We start from the raw sequence: 12,237 nt of genomic DNA on the forward strand, positions 1-12,237 counted from the left end.
GGGGATCCAAAATTGACTTTGACCTTCGTCTTTCAAACACCTACCCAAATACCAAATATCATTACAATCCATCAACAGGTTCTAAAGTTATGCTGACCACAAATATGTGGAAACACAAACACACACACACACAGACACACCAAAAACTATACCTCCATTTTTCATGGAGGTAAATATCATCACAATCACACGTTCTGTTCTGGAGATATGGCACTGGAAACGACCCTTCCACACACTCCCATGCTACTGAAAACACAAAACAGATGTTACAGCTGCTAGCTGTCCCCAAGGAGGTTGAGACAGAGGGAATGAGGCCAGATCACTCCATAACAGGAAAAGGGGTGTAAATATTTTTTTTTAAACGAACCACAAAACAACAGCAAACTTCTAATCTACTTAATGGCACAATAGGTCACACACTCTATCCCCATAACAAAGGAAATCGCAATCCATCCAGAGGTTCTAAAGATATAGGTCCGGAATCACAAAGATCCCTACCAGAATCAGTACATGCTTTTTTCAAGCATGTAACAATGTGTTAATCGTTGTCATACGGCCATATTGATTCGACTATAGGGATGACATCCCTAAAAACCCAAAACTGATGCGAACGTGCGAGTAAAAAAGTTTCAATTGGTAAAATAAAGTTGCCTTCATTTTGAAATAAATTTCTTTGTGTTCAGGAAGGTTCAACAAATGACTAAACACACAGGATATGGTATACTAAATGATACACTTATCACTTTTGTTCTGTCACATTTTCTTTTTTGACCATTGAATTGACGTTGGCCTTTAACAATGTTTTTGTTTGCTACTTAAATGGTGCTGGGAAAAGGCAGTCCCTGCACATTTGTATCGGTGATAGTGAAAGTCGTTCGCCGCTCAGTGCCGAAAGCTACTCAGCGTATTGTCAAAATTCTTACATCGTTCCTTTTTGGACCTGAACTTTAACAATATTTTATCGTTGGCTACTGCCATGCATTCTAAAGATAAACTAATTAAATGTAGACCCTGTACAAACATATAGGCCTTAGTTTTTTTTCCACATCTTTAAAAGTCGCTCACCGCTCAGTACCAAAAGCTATTCTACGTAGTGTCAAAATTCTTACATAGTTCCTGTTGAACCTAAGCTTCAACAGCAAGTACTGCTATGCATTTTAATGAATGGTGAAGGCAAATATAAGCTGGTCACATTCTTATCGGTGATAGCTTTCCTCTCACCTTTGAGGTTCGAGCCATGCTGGCGTGATCTAACTCTGATTCCTGGCGGATAGGTAATACCTTAGCCCAAGTGCTTCGTGTTGGGCGTCCCAGAAGACTTCGATATCTCCCAAGGCCGTGGCTGATGGCCTATCTCCATTGAAAAGACCTTTCCCAGTTTGTTTTCTATCCTCTAACGCGCTGTGTGCTAAAAGTCCATTTAAAGTTTTGGCTGAGTTAGACAGAGAGAATTGCCGACATGTCGTCTTGAATGGACACTCTGTGAACTTTCCCAGAGCCAGGCTTTCATTCCCGTTCCCAATCTGGGAAGAAAGACTCTGCTAGCGATGGACCTTGATAGTTTCAGAACGCTACCTAAAACCTCCACGTTGGATAATTTGCTAGAATCTAACTGCAGTTGAGATCTGATGGAATTATTTCAAAATACAGCATGAACGCCATATGAGAAATCGCGGTATCAAGTGTAACGTTTGTGGTTATAAAGTTTCCAATCTGTAGGTTAAACAAAGAAGTTTGATGGCAAATTATAACGGAAACGTAGTTTTGTTGGCAATGATCATAATACAATTTGTTTTAAAATTTCTTCCAAAACTATGTTTTACACTGATCAAAATTTCCAACGACCCCTGTCGCCTTCTTCAGGATCAAAAATGACCAAACACAAGCTTCATAACATAATCTAGACAGTTACAGATTATTGATCTTACGTGACCTTACTGATAGGTGACGTCAGCAATCGATCAACCATGCGAGAAAGTTCATAAGGGCACTCAAAAAGGCGTTATGAATTTCATGGCACATTTGACCAATTGCTGACGTCAGGAATCCGTAAGATCACGTGTTAATAAGATCGCCTATCTGTAACTCTCGCGAGATTACATCATGAAGTGTTTGGTCATTATCTAACGTTAAGAAGGTAACAGTTATTGAAAATGTAATCTATGTACACCTAAGTGTGAGGAGGTTAGCATTTTAATAAGTGTTATGACAGATATATGCATAGTACTCAGAGTGGATGGAAGAGACAGTAACATTCCAACAACAAAGCTTTTAAAGAAAAGCTGGCCGGTGCGTATTTTGGAGAAAAAAGCCTTGATGCAAACAAAATCGCATGAAAAGAGGACGGTTAAACATTGAAGTCCTGATTGTTTAAAAATTTTCTATCAAAAGACATTGCATGGGATTGTTGAATAAAGACAAAAACCCTAATGGTTAGATGTGGGGTTCGAACTCAAACCCGAATCCACGCCTTCATTACCAGACTTCGACAACTTAGACCGCTCAGCCATAGGCCACACTGACTCAGTTGCGCAACATTGGTGTTTGGAAGGGCCTTTAGAGGGGATTGGTTGAACTGACTTACGAAACTATCCATCATCCAAACTGAACGATCCATCCAAACCTAACGAACCGCGACAACCGATTTAAAGCCGGTGGTATGCACCGTTAAAAGGGTGGTGATAACATTGGTATCTAAATTTTCGTACTGCTTAATCATTTCTTTCTGCATCGATCACTTTTTATTTGTTTTTATTTTATTTTATTTTTTCATGCATGCTAATCGATTAGAAAACATTCCGAAAAGGAATGCGTCATCAAAATGATTTGTCTCATACAAATTCGCCGAAGGCTATGTTTACGCAAGACCCAGTTTCAAACATGCATATATGGCAAGACGAAACGCGATTTTTTTTTTTAGATTGGGAAAGACTAGAGTCTTTGAAAAGGGTTTGAAAAGTAAATGAAGGATAATAAAAGACGCATATGATTAATGAATGACTTCTTTGTGAGGTCATTCCATAGTGGAGACCTTACAAAATTTATCGCACATATTACAACTTTGGTACGCACGTCCTTGTTTTTTTTCTTTTCTAGCGGTGCAAATTCAAACAAATTAACTATGTCACAAGAAAACGTTTTCACTAGCTTTAAGTTTCGATCAGAGCAAAGTCATGCAGTATTGAAAGTACTTACTTCAGTTGGCTTGTTAAAGAGAACCAGGTGTTTTGATTACAGGCATGGTCCAAACGCAGCCATCTGGACAGTGTGCCGTATATATAATGGAGGGACCTGGTTTTTCTGGTTTTGCCATTTTAGATCATATTCTCCAAGCAGATGTTTGGGGTGGGTGGGGGTCAGTAGTGACCGGGACTTCGTGAAGGTAGACAACCGTACGAAATCCCGACCACCCAACCAAACCTCTGCTAGGGGAATAGTAAGATCATAATTACGTAGTATTTCGTTATGATATGTGGTCGAACTTAATGGCAATTTCTGTGTGTCTTGTTTTCCTAGAAATACAGACGGTATACAGAGTATACAGATGGATGTCATTTAAGACATATTTACCCCTGACAATCAAATTATCACTTAGAAATTGATGGGTAAACAAAATCACTGAGTTACTGTCGTAACTATAGGGTGGATAGACAACTCTCTCTTCTTAGCCAGGGGGCTAAATTGCGAGTAGCTCAGAACAATAGGCGAGACTACGAGTGCCTTTCCTAACGACACAGCAAATCAATGGATTGGAATCTGCGTCTCGGCCAAATACCTTGCCTTCCAACGACAACCATGACTACGCAATGAATGGTCCGGTCACATAGGTCGTGCGATGGTCGTATGATTTTGGTACCATAGAATTTTCAAGCCACCCGGTATACCCCCTGTCACGTTCGAAAATCGAACGAGTCTGCGGCAACCGTCCGAGCCTCGCTTATAATGATAACTTTATTGCGCGACAATTGTACAAGGTACAAAGTGTGGATCATATGTGATGGGGCGAATTTCAGGTGAAAACAAAAACGCGTAACCCTCTGTCGGTTTTAAATATGGCCGATCTTCCATCGATACGCCCCAAGATCTTGGATAATCTGAAAGGGGTATTACAAAAACAGCCACCGACATGGATCCAAAACAGTATTATGTGCATGTATCTAACGGCCTCATTCTCAAAAAAAACTCCTTCATACTTCAAGTGAAATATTTTGCTCTCTCTTCTAGCTAACACTGTTGGCAACGGTCCTTTTTCATCCTGCCCCCAACCATTCACATTTCTTTGACAAATGAACCTAAGAATAACGATTTCTGCCCCTGCACAAAAAGAGGTATGATGGGTTGGTGAATATAGAAGGGGTGATCGGTAAGTACTAAAGACTTGCCAAAGAAGGTTCATAACTCAAATTTCGTAGCAAACTTATAAAGTGTGGAGCCATCCATCTTAAAATCATTGTGGTTTACTTTCCAGTTTACGTCATTTTGAAAATAAATGGCTGAAAAACTAGGGCGAACTGTGACCAGAGCTGCGTGGGTCGTATTCCTCATGCAATGAAATCTACGCAGACATTGTCAGAATTTTTGATGGGGATTCCCTACAGTCTATTTCAACTAGAAAGACGTGGGTATCTGACTTCCAGCAAAGCAAGTTGACCCGAATGCCTCTGAAGTTGCAGCCCAATTGTCCTTGTTTTTTTATCCCTCGCCCCAACATCACTGGCCTTGGATGTCACCTGCAAAGTAATGATCACAATGATTTGAGATTTGGTAGACGTTCTATATTGGCCTCGAAGTTAATGATCATCCCTATTCTCAGGTGTGAGTTTTAGAGCGCAAACCTACGCCAAGTTACCATCTTTATCTTCACAGGCTGGGTCACCATGTTTATCTTCCATTTCGTCTGGAAACAAATGATCCGCGACAACGGCTTGGTCACACATTCCTACGCATTTTTGTTATCTCTGGGCTACAGCCTACGCCTTGGCATGCGGTTCTCTTTCTCTGTTACCCTTGTACGCATATATTAGGTGAAACAGAGTACTAAAGGCTTAGTAAAGCATCAACAGCGAAAAGCGGTATTTAACAATTACCATATATGTCGGGTAAACATGCTGATATTTGCAAAAAGCCACCATTACTATACTTACCCGGCATTTATTGCTATTTGGTCATTCCCACTTTTCATGCAGAAGTCTTGGAGTTATTTCTAAAGGCAATTGGCGTTTTCCTAGTGCTAATAGCACACGCACGAAGCTACAAGAAACTACGTACTTGGAAGCAAACCCACGTCACATCAACGAGAAAGTCATGGGGACTGAACAGTTGGGGCCAGAGTGAAGGCGAGAGAGAGTCAAATAAAAACAAGACTTTAATGTTAAACCATTGACCTTTTTTTGTGGGATTTTATATCAAATCTGTGCATTTCGGGGTATGGCAGAAAGAACCTGTATACTTGTTGACTTAGTTGTAAAAATCACTTTTTTTCCAGGTTGAATTGCATGTATGAAATCTTGACAGTTTTTGGTGGCTGGAGTAAGAATGACACTTAACTTGTTGAATGAGTTGTAAAAATGACCTCTCTCCATATGGGGGGTTTCGACACAGTGTGATATAGTAGAACCGCCGTCAGCTGACTGAGCCTACAGGTCGTAGGAAAGGGCTCTGATTAGGGGGGTTTATTTGTAGTTAAGCCGAGTAGAATTTGTTGAAAATGCGTTGGAGAAGACTTGACAGAACAGGTCATCTTTGAGTGTACGTTTCCATGGTATGACACAATGACACATTTTACTCCACTACTACTTCCCCATATGATTACACGCATTACTTGTAGTTTTCCCGTACACTCGTCTGTGAAATCAATGCATAAATCGTCAATAAACGTATATCACACATGATATACGAGGCTTCCCAAGTAGTTCCCTGTCATACACAGATATCGATTATGAGAGTTGATCCATGATAATTAATCATAGATCCGAGACACGTTTCCTTACTTCGACTTATTGGAACCTCCGGGTCGTGCTCTGATGTATTAAAGGGTCTTTTCAGTGGAAGCCATCATAATCCTCTCGGAGTATATATCGCTATCTTGGGGTTAAAGTGGCTGTATAGGGTTTATCTCAAAGAGTGCCCCCTATAGCAGTAGTATTGACATATACCTCCCAGGTGCAATTCAATTCTGGGTGGTTCTGTGTAAAGCCATGTGAATTCGATTATAATGGATGACAGCCACACTCGCATAAATTTTGTCAGTTTCCAAAAAGAAGGTTTTCGATCATACTATATATCGTTCGAAGCAGCTGCAAAATGAGCAAATACATCTATATGCCGTAAATTGGAACAAAATATGGGAAACGGATACAGATGTCTAAGTCGATTCCAAAATCAAAGAAGAAGATGTGAAAGAAGAAAATAAGCAATCTATTGTTCGATGGAACATAATCTGTGCTTTTGTAATTCATTTAACATTAAGGCTTTTTTTCGCCTAACCGCACGCTCACATCATGTCGTCGTTTTTCCAGTGGATGCAATCCATAAAATAGCCTTAGGACCTGCACATCTTTGACTGAAGTTATGTAAGGTCGTGCGTTTGCTTGTGGGAAATTGCATCAGCCGATTAGTAGTCTGCAATACGTCCTGTCCTTGCATATTATGACGATGAAATCAAATTCAGTCCCTGTCCATGGCTAGTTCTATGTCCTCTAGGTCGAAAAAGACTGAAGAGGTGACCCCAGTCATCTTTTTGCTGCAAAGCGTTTTCTCTATTCGCATACCTGCATCTGTTATTGAGCTCACTGAGGATTTCAGCCTTATAACCGAGTCCACGTGGGTGACCAACGGGTTACGAAGGTCGTGACCGTTGTTCATGTTTAAAATGATGGCAGAATAATCGTTTTCAATAGGCGGATCTTTCTACATGTTATAATACTGTAAATGCAGAAATCTTCGCGGTGGTTTTATGGTTTTCGCGTTGCCAATTCACCGCGAGCTTAAAACTACCGCGAACATTTTTCCATAGCAGTAAGACTATAGTGTATGGTGCTACTGCGAACTTAAAACCACCACGAACAGTCCTTTTTCCCACTACCGCGAAATTAAATCCCCGCGAACTTAAATGCATTTATGGTACATCGCATTTGCATACGTCATGGTCGGTCAATGCATTAAGCCGGGATGCACTGAGCGGGCCTTGGAGATGGTATTTACACCATTGAAATGCCAATAGGAACGGATCTGCACACAAGGGCGTGATATCAGACAAGGGTATTGTACTTTGCCATTTCCACATCCCTTTTCGAGGGACGATATCATATATCATGTTCATAAGGGACTGCAGAGCAGTTATTTCACAATAGACTGCACTTTATACCCGAGTTCATTGTTGTATGGGTGCAATGACCGAGTGGATAGAGTGTTCACCTTGCAGTAATCGTTAGGTCGTGAAGTGAGTTCACTCCCGGACCGAGTCATACCAAAGACTTTGGAAACGGTACATGCTGCTTTCTCTACTTTTAGAACTCAATATTCATTTGGGAAAGAGTATGGACATTGGACACAAACCACTACAGTTGGACTAGCCCTCTGCTGTAGTGATTGCACAAAAAAGTTGTGTGGACTAGGGTCACATAAACGTAACGGAGATGGACGCCATCCTATACACCATTAAGAGCGGGATGGTCTTGTACTAACTTACTAACTTTCAAATACAGGCTTCGATAGCCGAGCGACCTCTGAGAGACCAAAGGTTCGACAGATGATCGCTCAACAAATAGATAAACAGCGAATGTTGCTTTACATTTGTTGGATGATGTTGCCTTTTGACCACTCTTCTACAACTTAAAACATGCATCAATAGCAAAGTCCTTACTATTGCAACACATAAAACGCGAAACTACAAATTTTACGCGTTTTAGGTGTTTAAATGGTCACATATCAAAGAATGATCTATCAATTTAAGCACACGTGACTGATAGGCATCTTCAACGATACTAGTGCTTTAACTATACTTTATGTGGATGATTGCAAAACTGGTTCATTCGCACACCTTTGCACGACAAAATGTTGGCATGCTTTCAAACCATCACAGCAAAAATGGCTACAGTCACTGTGCCAGGGCTCTAGTCAGCGTCCGTTTTTCCGTCAATTGACGGAAATTTGCTGCGTCTGACGGAAAAATTTTAAAACCAATCCGTCCACCTTGACGGACAAAAATCCTTGGTGGAAGCTACAGGCGGCTTGGGGACGCCGTCCACGGCTGTAAAAGCCACACACTGTTTATTTTGCTATTGTTATGATTGTTCACAATGTGTGTCGGCGCCCTTTCGCATACGATAATCTCATTAAAACCCGTTTTTCAAGGTCTCAATGGCAACATTTACTACTTTGTAGTGTCATAGGGAAATTGAATTTTCGCGGTTTTCACGACAATTAGAATTGGCTGACGGAAAAAAAATCGAGCTGGCTAGAGCCCTGCACTGTGGGATTATATTCGCTCTACCACCTTGTTATTACGCACAGTACATAAATGGTATGGATGATTGCAAAAATTGTTTAACAGCCTTTTGCAATACAAAATGTTGGCAAGCTTTCAAACAATCACAGTAGAGAGGGATACAGTCGCTGTGGGACGACATTCACACCTTGGCATAACGTACAAGGTATAAACTGTGTGGATGTCTGCCAAAAAAAAAACAGTTCAACAGAAATCCGTTGTAAAGCCTTCAAATTATCAGATAGATATAGCTACAGTCACTGTGGGGTTGATATTCATGTAACCATCCTGAAAGAACGTGCAGTACATAAACTGTACTTTATGTGGATGAAACTAGTTGAACAGCCCTTTGCACGACAAAATGTTGGCATCCTTTCAAACCATTACTGTAACAGTAGTTAGAGCTACAGTCACTGTGAGAATGGTATTAACGTTATCACCTCGGCATTACGTACAGTGCATAAACTGTACTTTATGAGCATGATTATAAAACTAGTTGAACAGAACTTTGGACCACGGTTGGCCCGCTTTCAAATTATCACGGCAGTTAGAGATACAGTCACAGTGGGACGACTGTCACACCCTAACATAACGTAAACTGAACTTTATGTGCTTGGCTCCCAAACATTTTGTGACAAACCTTCAAACTAGCACATCGGTTAGATCTACCGTACTGTAACTGAGGGGGGTGATATTCCTGTTGCGAATTGTGATAACGTACAGTGCATAAACTGAATGTGTGTGATTGTCCACCTAGTTTACCAGAAAAACTTTGAAAAGCCTTTAAACTTTTGCAGTAGTTAGAGCTATGTACAGTCACTGAGGGGGTTATACTCATGCTGCAACATTAGCAAACACGGAGTGCATAAACGTAATGTGGATATGGGATGATACCCAAGTTACCACATTGCCATAACGTAAAGTGCATAAAATGTACTTTATGTGGGTGATAATCAAGCTTGGTGAACAGAACTTTGTACAGGGGTGATTGACTAGTACCAGGAATGAATAACATTGCAAATGTGCTATGGTGTAATTAAAAACCTTTATCATTATTATCATCTTTGGTAAATTATTGCCTATGATTGCGGTTTACAAGACTTCGGCACTTACGCCGTTTACACAGTCTGTATATGCCTAGGCTCGGACAATAAATGAAGTTGCTCATAAATGTTTCACGGCATCGCGATGTACGCAGAAGATTGGGATGATGCGGGTATAAAAAATTCATGTGAATGGGAAATAGAAGGATGGAAAAGAATAAGCCAGGAGAATACATTTATGCAGAGAGTGGTAGAAAGATGATTTTCCCTTCAAGTCTGAGTGTTTCTTGTGGGTCCTTTGAGGTGACCATATTACTGGTACAAAGGTGACAGGCTTTCCATAGCCAGATTGGTAGGGAGGGGTATTGGTGTTTGGGGAAACCTCGGTGGGTATATGGAGTCCATATATGGCGACCTTCTTCCACAGGTCGTTATTGATTACACATTCTCTTTACATCAGTGAGGGTGCGACCTCACTACGACAGCCCTACGACCTAAAGCTTTGCAGATGGCTCAACGATTTTTAAAGATAATGAACGAATTTCTTTAGCATTTTCTGTGCTTTTACTTCAAAAGTTTCCTTTTAAATCATACTTTTACCTCCTCGCATCATGTTTTTAATTAGGGGTTTAGGGTATTCCAAATATATTTTGGTCGCTGCCAGTCGCTCAGCGATCGTCGTCAAGTAGAAAGGTAACTTCATTTGTATTCCATTGACACAGAATCCCGATAGAATTGCTGGGATGAAATGCGGTGCTTTCAGTAGCGCTTCGCATATGAAAAGAAAAATGGCTAGAAGGCCTTGAAATGACAAAAAAGAAATGCTTCAGAATAACAGGCGATCCGCAAGGAATACTCAACTATAGTATTAATGCTCTTACATGAACATGTACTGACTAAATGCATAGAAAATGGTGATTATACGTTTTGGCTGTCCCTTGGCAACGACAACGGAATGCTAACTTTGATTTAAGTTACTGCTTTCTTCCATTTGTTCTTCCATACTATTTCATTCATCCATCCATCCATCCAGCCAACCATTCATTTTTTTCTTTCACTCATTCATTCATTGACGAATCATATCCAAGAATATTTGGGGATTTTCGGGACCGGACATGCACATAGTGACCGGAAATTCCTGTACATAACCCGGACATAGAACGTATTCACCAGTGCCCAGAAATTCCCGAAAATTTAAATTCTTATTTTTTTTCTAGTGCAGATCCTCAAAATACGTTTTTGATCAAAGTTTGTGATCTGCGAAATTGACTGTTTCTTTTACCAGGCCAGTGACCCTACGGATCACTGGATAACGGAAATCAATCCGCGATCTGACCATACATCACGCACCCGAATTACAGAGAACATTACAAGGTCTTTGTAATTAGCCGTATAACAGATATCCTATTACCTAAGTATCGATCTAGTCATGTCTCATTGACTAGAACAAGCGTTTCGATCTGTAACACTAAGTAGCTACGGGGTGGTAATCGGCCACTATATAAATTGGATCTTGCAAAACAAACAGTGTGCAATAAAATCGATTTTTTTTCTTGAAAAGGATTTGTTTGGATTGACCCGTTACAGATGTCGATAAACGTATGACCTACTTTCACTGAATTATATCTCAGACACAGTAGAAGATGAAGTAAATTTCATTGTAGATTGTACTGCGTATATTTAACCCTATCCAGACTGGGGGGGGGGGCGGTCTACAAGCACTCGCGGTAACTTTGACGTCGTATAACTGCCAAACGACTTGTGCAAGGACAATCATATTTGGTGACTATACTAAAATTGTATGGACAGCACTTTGCAGAAAAGAAAATTTATCATTTTTTATGAAAGGCATATTTTTTTTCCAAATTAACTTATGTGAAATTCATTTTCAATATAAAAGATGTGCACTTGAAACAACTATAATTGACCTAAATTTACAACACTGGAAAAAGATTAGCTACAAACTTTTATTGTCATTACAAGTTATCTTTCAAGTAAAATAAATATACAACTATTATTCAAAGGCTCAGTGATGTATACTAGGGCTGGGTACCGGTACAGCGTAGCGGTACAAAAACGGTTTTTCTTATTGGACCGGTCCAGAAAAACCAGACCTGAAAAAATTCGGTAGACCGGATGTTGGACCGATTAGAAAATTAACAGACTATTTACCAGGCATTCACACGTTTTGGCGCTTGCAGGTGGAAGAGAATAACAAGAGTGAACTAGAATACAGAGTTTATAGTCATTTTTACCAAGTTTTACAGTCAATCGTACAGGTGCAGTTAGCGTTGTAGGATTCTAAAACGCCAGTGTCAGGTCAAATAGTCCACCAAACAGATTTCCTTGCAGTGAAATGGGCCATTGATATTAGTCATACTGAATCAGGTCCAGGTTCAGGTCCGAACCTGTACCTGATCCTCTGGACCTGAACCGGACCTGGGCCTGAAATTTCTGTACCGGTACCCACCCCTAGATGATGATGATGATGAGAGCTTTATTTTGGTTCTTGCAGTACATAAACTGAAATTCTAAACCAAAATTTCAATTGTGGGCGTATGTTCGCCCGAGAGTATCAGTCTTTAAAAAGTATCATTATAAAACATTCATTATAAAATAGAGTTACATAATAAAAAGACGTCAGCGTTTCGTCTTCCAGAGAACATTAGACAATTGTCATTGAGAGGAAATGATGTCTACAAAGTC

At 40.2% G+C, this 12,237-nt stretch overlaps 2 protein-coding genes across 2 annotated transcripts in view; both read right to left on the reverse strand.

Annotated features, from left to right (window-relative positions):
* The window catches only part of LOC118416680 (neuropeptide S receptor-like), a 25,664-nt gene extending 22,387 nt beyond the window's left edge, over nt 1-3,277 (reverse strand). Inside the window, exon 1 of the mRNA XM_035821858.1 lies at nt 3,196-3,277. The gene's annotated coding sequence lies outside the window, so the exon portion shown is untranslated. The remainder of the gene's footprint in view (nt 1-3,195) is intronic.
* The window catches only part of LOC118415638, a 19,622-nt gene that overhangs the window by 4,477 nt on the left and 2,908 nt on the right, over nt 1-12,237 (reverse strand). The gene's annotated exons all lie outside the window — the stretch shown is intronic.

Source organism: Branchiostoma floridae, chromosome 5, assembly GCF_000003815.2.
Source record: "Branchiostoma floridae strain S238N-H82 chromosome 5, Bfl_VNyyK, whole genome shotgun sequence".
NCBI classification, from domain to species: Eukaryota; Metazoa; Chordata; class Leptocardii; order Amphioxiformes; family Branchiostomatidae; genus Branchiostoma; species Branchiostoma floridae.